Raw genomic sequence first — 13,330 nt, forward strand, 5'->3', positions numbered from 1 at the left:
CAATAAATGCTGGAGAGGGTTTGGAGAAAAGGGAACCCTCCCACACTATTGGTGGGAATGTAAACTGGTACAGCCATTATGGAGAACAATATGAAGGTTCTTCAAAAAACTAAAATTAGAACTGTTATTATCTAACAATCTCATTCATGAGCATATATCCAGAGAAACCATAATTTGAAAAGATACATGCACCCTAATATTCATTGCAGCACAACTGACAATAGTCAAGACATAGTCCATTGACATACGAATGGATAAATAAGCTGTGGTATATGGAATGCATAGAACACAACATGCAGAACACAATGGAATTCGGTGCAGTTATAAGAAAGAATGAATTTTCCATATGCAGCTCTTTGGATGGACCTAAAGATTATCATAATAAGTGAAGTAAGTCAGACAGAGAAAGACAGTATCATATAAAAGCATTTATATGTGGAATCTTGAAAAACAGATACAAATGAACTTATTTACAAAACAGATCAATGTCTTCAAAAAACAGTCTTATGTTTACCAAAGGGTAAACAAGGGGGTAAAGGGAAGAATAAATTAGGAAGTTGGTATTAATATACATACACTATTATATGTGAAATAGATTATCAATAAGAATCTATTGTATAGCACAGATAATTCTACTAAATATTCTGTAGAATGGGTATATAGATATGTGTATATGTACAACTGAATCACTTAGCTGTATATCTGAAACTAAAACATTGTATATCAGCTATACTGCAATAGCTAATAAAAATTAGTTCAAATAATACTTTACTATGACTATGATATGGAATACAAACATGTAAAGGTCAAATTTTAAAGAGAACGTTGAAAAATGAAATCTAGAATGTTCATATTTATAGCAACTAAAATATATATTTCAGTTTTGTTACCATTATCAAATGTTTAAATAGTACATCCACAGTAGTACTAGTTATGTAACAAACTCAAATTATAATTAAAAGGGTCATGGAGAACAACGCTTCCCTACTCAATAGATCTGATCTTGACTGAAATTCTAACAGGTATGTGCTCTAATCTGAACAAATATTATTCTATCCTAATTTACAGTCCTTGATTTATCATATTTTTGTGATTTTTATATTAAATTAGCCTTTTAAATGATATCCCGTATAGTAAACAAATAAAATTCTAAAATTTAGTAAAAGACATAATCAGCCTGAACTGATTTCTAACACACTACAGTAAAATGTGGACTGTAAATTAGAAATAAAGAAAATAATTAAGAATTCCTACCTACCATCACATCATAAAAACTTGTAATTCCTGGGTATGAATCTAACAAAGGGCTAAAAGACTTGTACGCAAAAAGCTCTAAGACATGACAAGAAAACAGAAAAAAAAACTGCCTATGGCACAAACAGGGGAAAAAGATAGTCTGTTCATAAGTTAGAGAATATTATTTAAATGACCATGAAAACCAAAGCAATCTACAGATTTAATGACATTCCTATCAAAATATAAATGGCATTTTTCAAAGAGCTGGAACCAAAAAATTCCAAAATTATCTGGAAAGACAAAAATCCCTGCATAGCACAAACAGCCATGAGATGATTAGTCAATGCTAAATGTAGCATACTCCCTGACTTCACACAATAATACGAAGGTACAAAAAAAAAGACATAGAACAATGCAACAAAACAGATTTCCCACAAATGAACCCACACTTAAATGAAAATTAATCTATGACAAAGAGGACAAGAATGTACAGTTGGGAAAAGATAGAGTCTTCAGCAAATGGTAGTGGGAAAACTGGACAGCTACACACAAGTGAGTGAAACCGGACTGTCTACCACACCATGCACAAAAATAAGTTCAAAATGGAGCCATGAAACTCCTAGAAAAAAATGGCACTACACTTTTTTCCACTGGTCCTCACAATATTCTTTTTTGATGTAGCTCCTTGCACAGGTGAAACAAAACTAAAAATAAATAGGATTACATCAAACTAAGAAGATTTTACACAGGGAAATAAGTCATCAACAAAATAAAAGGACCAGCTGTAGATTGGGAGAAGATATTTGCAAATTCTGTGACTTAAAAGGGGTTAATATCCAAAAGATACAAAAAACTCATACAACTCAACGTCAACAAAACCTGGTTAAAAAGTGGGCAGAGGATCTAAATAGATATTTTCCCTGAAATGTATACAATGGTCATCATACAAATGAAAAGATTTTCAACATTCCAAGTCATCAGGGAAATACAAATCAAAACCACAGGGAGATATCACCTCATGCCTGTCAGAATAACTACTACCAAATACAGCAAATAACAAGTGTTGGCAAAAATATAAAGAAAAGGTACCTTCACTCTGGAACATTTGCTGCTACTGCTGCTGCTAAGTTGCGTCAGTCATGTCTGACTCTGTGTGACCCCATAGACTAGGCTCCACTGTCTCTGGGATTCTCCAGGCAAGAACACTGGAGTGGGTTGCCATTTCCTTCTCCACTGGAACATTTGAGGGTATGTAAATTGGTGTAGCCAATATGGAAAATAGTATGGAGATTCCTCAATTAAAAATGGAGCTACCATATAACCATAGGCAATGCTACTCCCAGGTATATATCAGAAGAAAGCCAAAACACTAAGTAGAAAACATATATGCACCCCTATGTTCATTGCAGCCTTATTTACAATCATCAAGATATGGAAGCAACCTAAGTGCTCAACAATAAATGAAAGGGTAAAAACGACATGCTCTATATATACAATGGAATATTACTAAGCCACGAAGAAAGAGCTAGATCTTGCAATTCATGACAATGTGAATGGAACTATATGGTATTATGCTATGTGAAATAAATAAGACAAAGAAAGACAAATTATGCATGATTTCACTTAGATGTGAAATCTACATAAACAAACCAAACGAGTGTATAAAACAGAAACAGAGTCATAGTTACAGAAAAAAAAAAAAAACACAACAGGTGACTGCTAGAGGAAATGATGTTGAGGGGAGGAAAGATATAGGTAAAGAAGTTTAAGATGTACAAATTTCCAGTTGCAAAATAAATGAATCAAAATAAATGAGTGATGGAAATATATTCTAGAACTATATAAATGTTTGTATGATAATATATCCTAAGGCTTCCCCAGGAGGTACAGTGGTAAAGAATCTGTCTGCCAGTGCAAGAGGCACTAGAAACACAGGTCTGATCCTTGGGTCGAGAAGCTCCACTGGAGCAAGAAATGGCAACCCACTCTGGTATTCTTGCCTGGGAAATTCCATGGACAAAAAAGCCTGATGGGCCACAGTCCATGGGGTTGCAGAGTCGGACATGACTGAGCATAGCAGCACACACACGTATAACTAGACTTACTGCAGTGATTATTCTGAAATGCATAAAAATATCAAGTCATATATTCTGTGTTTGGAACTAACACAGTGTTGTAGGCCAATTATGTTCCAAAAATGAATGAACAAACTATTTCCTAGAAAAAGTGATAAGATTTGTGTTGACCAGAAAGGGGGGTTTTGCAAGGAATTGGATGAAGGCAGTCAAAATGTACAAATAAGACACATAAGTCCTACAACATGATAAAAATAACTAACACTGCCCTGTGTTGTATATGAATGTTATTAAGAGTTATTAAGTTATTAATGTTATTAATGTTGTTAAGAGTGAATCCTAAGGCCTTTCATCAACCAAAGAAACTTTATTTTTTTTAACCTGTATCTATGAGATGATATTCACTAAACTTACTGTGATAATCACTTCTTGATGTATGTAAGTCAAATCCTTAAGCTGTATACCTTCAGTTTAGTTCAGTTCAGTCACTCAGCCGTGTCCGACTCTTTGCGACCCCATGAATCACAGCACGCCAGGCCTCCCTGTCCATCCCGAAGTTCACTCAGACTCACGTCCATCGAGTCAGTGATGCCATCCAGCCATCTCATCCTCTGTAGTCCCCTTCTCCTCCTGCCCCCAATCCCTCCCAGCATCAGGGTCTTTTCCAATGAGTCAACTCTTCAAATGAGGTGGCCAAAGTACTGGAGTTTCAGCTTTAGCATCTTTCCTTCCAAAGAAATCCCAGGGCTCATCTCCTTCAGAATGGACTGGTTGGATCTCTTTGCAGTCCAAGGGACTCTTAAGAGTCTTCTCCAACACCACAGTTCAAAAGCATCAATTCTTCAGTGCTCAGCCTTCTTCAAGTCCAACTCTCACATCCATACACAACCACTGGAAAAACCATAGCCTTGACTAGATGGACATTAGTCGGCAAAGTAATGTCTCTGCTTTTGAATATGCTATCTAGGGTTGGTCATAACTTTTCTTCCAAGGAGTAAGCGTCATTTAATTTCATGGCTGCAATCACCATCTGCAGTGATTTTGGAGCCCAAAAAAAAAAAGTCTGACACTGTTTCCACTGTTTCCCCAAATACCTTAAATTTATACAAGCTATGTGTCAATTATATCTCAGTACAACTGGAAGAAAAAAAGAGCACAACTCTTAATATTTGTGTAGGGCCTAACTACAATTGTCTGAATATTAAGTACTCCATCGACATCTGAAACTGGGATGGCCCAGCTGCAAGTTCCCTTTCCCACTCTGTTCCTGTGAATAAGATATTTCGTTATCAACTGTGCCAGGGACACTTTATGCTTATAACTTTGTCACAAGTTTCAGTTTCCTGCTAATACATGGAATTATTCAAGGAAGCCAATCATAATCACTCGATGAACCCAGAGGACATTTCACTCCCTTGATACTGCAAAGCTCCCCCAGGGCCTGGTGGTTCATGCTGTTTCCAAGTGCAGCCATCAGGAGCACTTTTAGTGAGTACCGAGTCCTCCTACCCCAGGCTGTGGGTGTATGTGATTATCCAACTGCTATCAGTCTCATCAGTCCAGTATTGGATATTGTGTTCAGACACCCCTAAAACTCTAGCATGGGAATTCATCTCATCAGTGTAAAAAGCAACAATTACAATAACCACAAAGATATAATTATAAATACTTTAAGTTTTTGTTTTATGAATCTAACCCTGACTGAAACAAATGCAACTAACTGAAGCTCAATGAACCAAGTATATGTTAGCTGTAGGATATGAGCCTACATTTCAGCAGGAAAATTCATAGGAAAGTAGACATATGTGGAGTGTCAGTATATAAACAGCATTTGACGTCACTAGTTTTGATATGGAAGTTCAGGCAAATAAAAAGAAAATTTGGCAATAAAACATGTATTTATTCCAATGAATCATTTGACTAAACTTTCTTTTGTGGAAATCTTATACATAAAAATTTGTTAAAATTTTAGATTTTGAAATCATGTAACAAATGTTTCAAAGAAAGGTGTTAATTTGCAAATAATTTCTTGCATTTTAATTAAGTTTGACCACAAATGTATATCTGAGGTCTTAGATCATAGTTGAAACACACTGTAAGTATTTAGTAGGAATATTCTCAAATTCTGATAAAGGAATTGAATGTGTTCCACACTTAGCTTAAATAAATTTACGAGACAGCAAAAAAAAACAAACAAACAAAAAAAAAAACACCACCAAAAACCTAGAATATGGAAAGAGAAGTAAATGGCTGGGTGATTAAAGAAGAGGAACATTCATTTCAAATATTCCTTCTCCTCTCTACAATTTTCTTGCATTTAACAGGTGAAACTAATTTATTTGTCTTCTGTAATTCCCTAGTTGTTTTGTTAAAAAAAAAAGACTGTGTATTTTTATTTATGTGTCTTCCCACCCTGACACCCTGATAAGTCCTGAGCATCCACAAAATAAGGGCCAGTTATCTATGTAATCCCACTCTGACAGGAAGATTAAAAGTCTGATATTTGTCCAATAAATCTAGTAAGAACACATCTATAATATACTTTTGATGTATAAAGAGAGGTTATCTCAAAGCACTTATATTTTTCCATATATATATGTGTGTGTGTGTGTGTTTCAGAGAAAGAATAAAACACGAAGCAGTTTAAGATGTCAGTTCATCCATAGAGTTTGCACCCCTTCTCTGTCAGATTCCTCTGGAATAGATAGAATGGATTATGAGGAAGAAAACAGTAGAACCCCAGGAGAACAGCTGACTGATCAATGTGAAAGATGAACTTTTGACGAAGAGAAGGAGAAGCTGCTCCCAAGCATAGGCTAGAAGGAAGAAAGAAGGAGCAAGTCTTCACAGAGAAACTGTCAGAAGCTGTCGCCTCAGACTGAGGATGTATGCTTAAAGCACAGAAATGACAAACAGGGCTGAAGTGTTAGTTCAAAATAACTGTCCTTTGATGACAATTCACCTTTCTCTGAACTTGAACACACAAATCACAAGGAATTAAAATGGTCCTGAAGGAAACGGCAATCCACTCCAGTACTATTGCCTGGAAAATCCCATGGACTTAGGAGCCTGGTGGGCTACAGTCCATGGGGTCACAAAGAGTTGGACACGACTGAGTGACTTCACTTGTTGCTTGTACAGGACCATGTGATTAGCTACAATGAATGAACAATCAAGAGAAATGGTATGTGTCTTCTGCGGGCTAAATCATTTAAGTATTACCCTTCCAGAGCACTCTTTCTATCAATTACAGGCCAGCAACACTGAGATACTGGTGGCTTTATCAGCCTACCCCCAGAGTGAAGAAATGAAGAAAAGAGAACCCAGTCTCTACTGTTGTTAAAGTGACTAAGGTTTTGCCTTATTTGTTATCTTAGCAAAGTCTACTCTACTCCTATTTTGCCTGTCATTTTATGTAAAAATTAGAGGAGGGGGAGTGGAAAATACAAGTGTCTAGGTTGCACATTTGTACCACAGGATTTACGCCTTATTATTCTATTATTGGAGGTTCACACAAAATACAGAAACATGATGGCTAGGAGAAAACCAGACTTGACAGGAGACACAACTTTTAAAATGAAAGTTCATTAAATGATCATCATTGTAATTTTAAAAGGCTCACATTTAGACATATTTTCATTAAACTTCAGAAAAACAAAGGAGAAGATATTAAAAGCTTCTCAAGACATTTGTTTAAAAGCTACTCAGAAAGCAATGAGAGACATATAGATGGCCAAGAGGCATACAAAAAGATGACCAACTTTGCTAATTATTAGAGAAATGCAAATCCAAACTACCATGTGGTATTACATCACACTGGTCAGAATGGCTATCATGAAAATGCCTACAAACTATAAATGATGGAAAGCGCGTGGAGAAAAGGAACGCTCCTACACTGTTGATGGGAATGTGAAGTGGAATAGTCAGTATGAAGGACAGTGTGGAGGTTCCTTAGGAAACAGAGATGCCACATGATCCAGTAATCTCACTCCTGGCCATACATTAGGAGAAAAACATAATCTGAAAAGATACATACACTCCAATGTTTGCTGCAATACCATCGACAATAGTCAAGAGCTGGAAGCAACCTAAAAGTCCATCGACAGAGGGATGGATAAAGAAGATACGGTACATATATTCAAAGGACAACTACTCAGCATATGAAAGAATGAAATAATGTCGTTTGTATCAAAATGGATGGACTTAACAATGATCATACTAAATGAAGTCAGTAAGACATAGAAAGATAAATATCACATGACATCCCTTATCTGTGAATCTTAAAAGAAAAGATACAAATGAACTTAATTTACAAAATAGAAACAGACTCAGACATTAAAAACAATCTATGGTTACCAAAGGGGAAGCTTGGATGAGAAAGAGGGATAAATTAGGAGATTGGTATAAACATATAAACACTGTATATGAAATAGATAATCAACAAGGATCTACTGTACAGTACAAGCAACTCTACTCAATTTTCTTCAGTAAACTATATGGGAAAAGAATCTAAAAAGAATGAATGCATGTATTTGTGTAACTGAATACTTAACTATATATCTGAAACTAATATCACAAGGTAAACTATACTTTAATATAAAGTATTAAAGAAAAAGAAAAATGAAATTGATATAAATTCATTTTTATACAAAATGAAAATTAAATAATAGAAAAAGTTTTCCATTACTATTGTAAATGATGTTCCATACACTGAATAAAGAAAATTCCAAAATTTACTGAATGACATAATCACCCAGAATTTTGCTGAAGCTTTTCCATTATTAAATGAGTGTTATAAGTTAAAAATTTAAAAAAAGAAAGAAAAATTAAGGAAACAATACCTTGTACCATCAGCCTAAAACAAACAAACAAAACACCTAGGGATAATCAAACCAAAGAGGTTATAAGACTTGTATTCCAAGAACTCTAGAATGCTAATGAAAGGAATTCTATACAACACAAATGTGGAAAAATAAACTGTGTTCCTAAATTGGGATGACCATACTACCCAAGGCAATGTACAGATTCAGTGAAATTCCTATCAAAATATCAGGACATTTTTCAAAGAATTCCAAAATTTTATGGAAACACAAAAGACAAAACTGGTGCCCTGGGATGACCCAGAGGGATGGTACGGGGAAGGAGGAAGGAAGGGGGTTCAGGATGGGGAACACGTGTATACTTGTGGCGGATTCATGTTGATGTATGGCAAAACCAATACAATATTGTAAAGTAATTAACCTCCAATTAAAGTAAATAAATTTATATTAAAAATACAATTTTGAGAAGTAAATCAAAGTTGGAAGTACTACACTCCATGATTTCAAACTATAATGTAAAAATAGAGTAATCAAAACAGTCCTGGGCATGAAAATCAAACACATAGATTAATGGGACAAAATAGTAATTATAGAAATGAACTCACACTTATGTAGAAAATTAATCTATGACAAAGAAGGCAAGAATATACAATGGGGAAAAGATAGACTCTTCAGCCAATGGCAGCAGGGAAAACGGGAGAGCGACATGCAAAAGAGTCAGACTGGACTGCTCTTTCACACTATGAACAAAATGAAATGCAGAACGAAGCCGTTAAACTTCTAGGAGAAAACTGGCAATACGTATTTTGACACTGGTTCTCACAGGATTTTTATTTTTTTGCTATGTCTCCTTGCACAGGTGAAACAAGAGCAAAAATAAGCAAACAGGATTACATCAAAGTATAAGGCCTTTGCACAGAGAACTAAAATGTTGCTAAAACAAAAGGACCAGTAACTGATTGGGAGAAAATATTTTTAAGTGATGTGACTTACATGAAATGAATACCCAAAATATACAAACAACACTTTCAACTCCACACTAGTGAAACAAAAAACCTGATTTAAAAAATGGGTACAGAATCTGAATAGACAGTTTTCCGACAAAGATGGTCATCAGTCAAACGAAAAGATTTTCAACATCGCTAACTATCAGGAAGATGCAAATCAAAACCACAATGGAATATCACTTCACACCTGTCAGAACAATTATTGTCAAAAAGGCAACGAATAGCAAGTGTTGGTAAGGATATGAAGAAGGGGAACCTCTGTGCTGGAGGATTGACGGGTATGTAAATTGATGAAGCCAATATGTAAAATAGTGGGGAGATCACTCAAACAATTAAAAAAGGAACTGCATATGAACATAGGAAATTCCTCTCCTGGCTATATCAGAAGAAAGCCAAAGCACTGAGGAGAAAAGATATATGCACCCCTATGTTCACTGCAGCCTTATTTACAATTGTCAAAATATGGAAGCAACCTAAGTGCCCATCAGTAAATGAATGGGTAAAGATAATATACCTAGCCATGAAAAAGAATGAAAGCTTGCCACTCACAAAAACATGGATGAATCTAAAGGGTATTCTATAAAGTGAAAAAAGTCAAAGAGAGACAAATAGTGTGATTTCACTTATATGTGAAATATAAATCAGCAAAATAAATGAATAAACATAAATCAGAAACAGAATCATAGAGAGAACAAACAGAGGAGAGGCTGGTACAGAAGGGAAAGAAGTACATAAATATAAGAGGTACAAACTTCCAATTGCAAAATAAATGAGTTACAGGTATGAAATGTACAGCGATGGAAATATAGTTAAACTATAAAAACAGGTTTATATGGTGATGTATCATAATGAGACTTCTTGTGGTGATTGTTTTGCAAGATACAGAAATATTAAATCACAATGTTCTGTATCAGGAATTACCACAGTGTGAAGATCAGGTATAATTCAAAAATAAATGAACAAACAATCTCATGGGAAAAAGAGGTTAGATTTGTAGTTATCAGAAAGGAGGTGTGGGTAGGAATTGGCTGAAGGAAGTCAAAATGTGCAAACTTCCTGTTACAAGATACAGAAGTCCCAAGGATGTAATCTATTTATACAATATGATAAATATAACTAATACTGCCTTATGTTACATATGAATATCTTTAAGAGAGTAGATCCTTAGGGCTCTCATTAGGCAAAGACATTTTTCCCTGAATTTCTTTAATTTTGTATCTATATGAGGTGATGGATATTCACTAAACTTATGTGACTATCACTTCATAATATATGTAAGTCAGATCATTAACCTATACATCATCAGTTCAGTTGCTCAGTCGTGTCCAACTCTTTGCGACCCCATGAATCGCAGCACGCCAGGCCTCCCTGTCCATCACCAACTCCCAGAGTTCACCCAAACTCATGTGCATCGAGTTGGTGATGCCATCCAGCCATCTTATCCTCTGTCATCCCCTTCTCCTCCTGCCACCAATTCCTCCCAGCATCAGGGTATTTTCCAATGAGTCAACTTTTCGCATGAGGTGGCCAAAGTATTAGAGTTTCAGCTTCAGCATCAGTCCTTCCAATGAACACCCAGGACTGGTCTCCTTTAGGATGGACTGGTCGGATCTCCTTGCAGTCCAAGATACTCTCAAGAGTCTTCTGCAATACCACAGTTCAAAAGCATCAATTCTTTGGTGCTCAGCTTTCTTCACTGTCCAACTTTCACATCTATACATGACTACTGGAAAAACCATAGCCTTGAATAGATGGACCTTTGTTGGCAAATTAATGTCTCTGCTTTTCAATATGCTATCTAGGTTGGTCATAACTCTCCTTCCAAGGAGTAAGCGTCTTTTAATTTCATGGCTGCAATCACCACCTGCAGTGATTTTGGAGCCCAAAAAAATAAAGTCTGACACTGTTCCCACTGTTTACCAATCTACTTCCCATGAAGTGATGGGACCAGATGCCATGATCTTCGTTTTCTGAATGTTGAACTTTCTCACTCTCCTCTTTCACTTCCATCAAGGGGCTTTTTAGTTCCTCTTCACTTTCTGCCATAAGGGTGGTGTCATCTGCATATCTGAGGTTATTGATATTTCTCCTGGCAATCTTGATTCCAGCTTGTGCTTCTTCCAGCCCAGTGTTTCTCATGATGTACTCTGCATAGAAGTTAAATTAGCAGGGTGACAATATACAGCCTTGACGTACTCCTTTTCCTATTTGGAACCTGTCTGTTGTTCCACATTCAGTTCTAACTGTTGCTTCCTGACCTGCATACAGATTTCTCAAGAGGCAGGTCAGGTGGTCTAGTATTCTCTTCTCTTTCAGAATTTTTCACAGTTTATTGTGATCCACACAGTCAAAGGCTTTGGCATAGTCAATAAAGCAGAAATAAATATTTTTCTGGAACTCTCTTGCTTTTTCCATGATTCAGCAGATGTTGGCAATTTGATCTCTGGTTCCTCTGCCTTTTCTAAAACCAACTTGAACATCTGGAAATTCACAGTTCACTTATTCCTGAAGCCTGGCTTGGAAAATTTTGAGCATTACTTTACTAGCATGTAAGATGAGTGCAATTGTGCAGTAGTTTGAACATTGTTTGGCATTGCCTTTCTTTGGGATTGGAATGAAAACTGACCTTTTCCAGTCCTGTGGCACCTGCTGAGGTTTCCAAATTTGCTGGTGCAGTGAGTGCAGCACTTTCACAGCATCATCTTTCAGGATTTGAAATAGCTCAACTGGATTCCATCACCTCCATTAGCTTTGTTGGTAGTAGGTCTGGGGCAGTGGCTGAGCTGAGGTATCCCATGCCCGAGGTCAGGGGCGGCGACTGAGAGGAGCAACCCCAAGTCCAAGGAGTGGCAGCTGCACGGGTGCGGGAGGGCCGAGAGGAGCTACTCCATTTTCAAGGTCAGGAGGGGCAACCTCCTCCAAGGTAAGGAGCAGCGGCTGTACTTTGCTGGAGCAGCCATGAAGAGATACCCCACGTCCAAGGTAAGAGAAACCCAAGTAAGACGGTAGGTGTTGTGAGAGGCATCAGAGGGCAGACACGCTGAAACCAAAATCACAGAAAACTAGCCAATCTGATCACAAGGACCACAGCATTGTCTAACTCAATGAAACTAAGCCATGTCATGTGGGGCCACCCAAGTTGGATGGGTCATGGTGGAGAGGTCTGACAGAATATGGTCCACTGGAGAAGGGAATGGCAAACCACCTCAGTATTCTTGCCTTGAGAACCCCATGAACAGTATGAAAAGGTTATACATCATCAACTTATACAAATTCTATGTCAATTATATCTCAATAATACCGGAAGAAAAAAGAACACAAAATAGGTGTGTAAGGCCTAACTAAAATTGTCTGAATATTAAGTGCCAGGTTGACCTCTGAAACTGGAGTGGCCCAATGGGAACTTCCTAACTCTGCTCCTGTGGATAAGATGTCTCTGTATCAAATATACAAGGAACAGTTTCTGCTGTTAACCTTGTAACAAGTTTCAGTTCACTGTTAACACATGGAATTTTTCAAGGAAGCCAATCACATTGTCTATTGGATTTAGAGCTTTTATCTTCCTGATACCCCAAAGCCTCCTTTAATGTCTGGTGGCATACTGTCTTTTCAAGTGTAATCCCCGGGTGGACTCCTGGTGTGTACTGTGTCCTCCCAACCCAGGCTGTGGGTTCAGTTCAGTTCAGTTCAATTGCTCAGTCGTGTCCGACTCTTTGCGACCCCATGAATCGCAGCACGCCAGGCCTCCCTGTCCATCACCATCTCCAGGAGTTCACTCTGACTCACGTCCATCGAGTCCGTGATGCCATCCAGCCATCTCATCCTGGGTCGTCCCCTTCTCCTCCTGCCCCCAATCCCTCCCAGCATCAGAGTCTTTTCCAATGAGTCAGCTCTTCGCATGAGGTGGCCAAAGTCCTGGAGCTTCAGCTTTAGCATCATTCCTTCCAGAGAAACCCCAGGGCTGCTCTCCATGGGTACACGTGACTAATCAGCTGAACTGCTGTCGGTCTCATCTGCCCAGAGTTGGCGGTTGTGTACAGACATCCCTATAACTCTAGGCTGGTGAACTCCTCTCTCACCAGCGCGTTAGAAAGACAGTGATTAAATAATAAAGAATTCTTCAGATTTTAGTCAGCCTTTGTTTCTTGAAGCAAAAGAACCCTAATGGAAACAAATGGACTAAGTTGAACCA

The sequence above is a fragment of the Ovis aries genome, chromosome 4 (genome assembly GCF_016772045.2).
Source record: "Ovis aries strain OAR_USU_Benz2616 breed Rambouillet chromosome 4, ARS-UI_Ramb_v3.0, whole genome shotgun sequence".
NCBI classification, from domain to species: domain Eukaryota; kingdom Metazoa; phylum Chordata; class Mammalia; order Artiodactyla; family Bovidae; genus Ovis; species Ovis aries.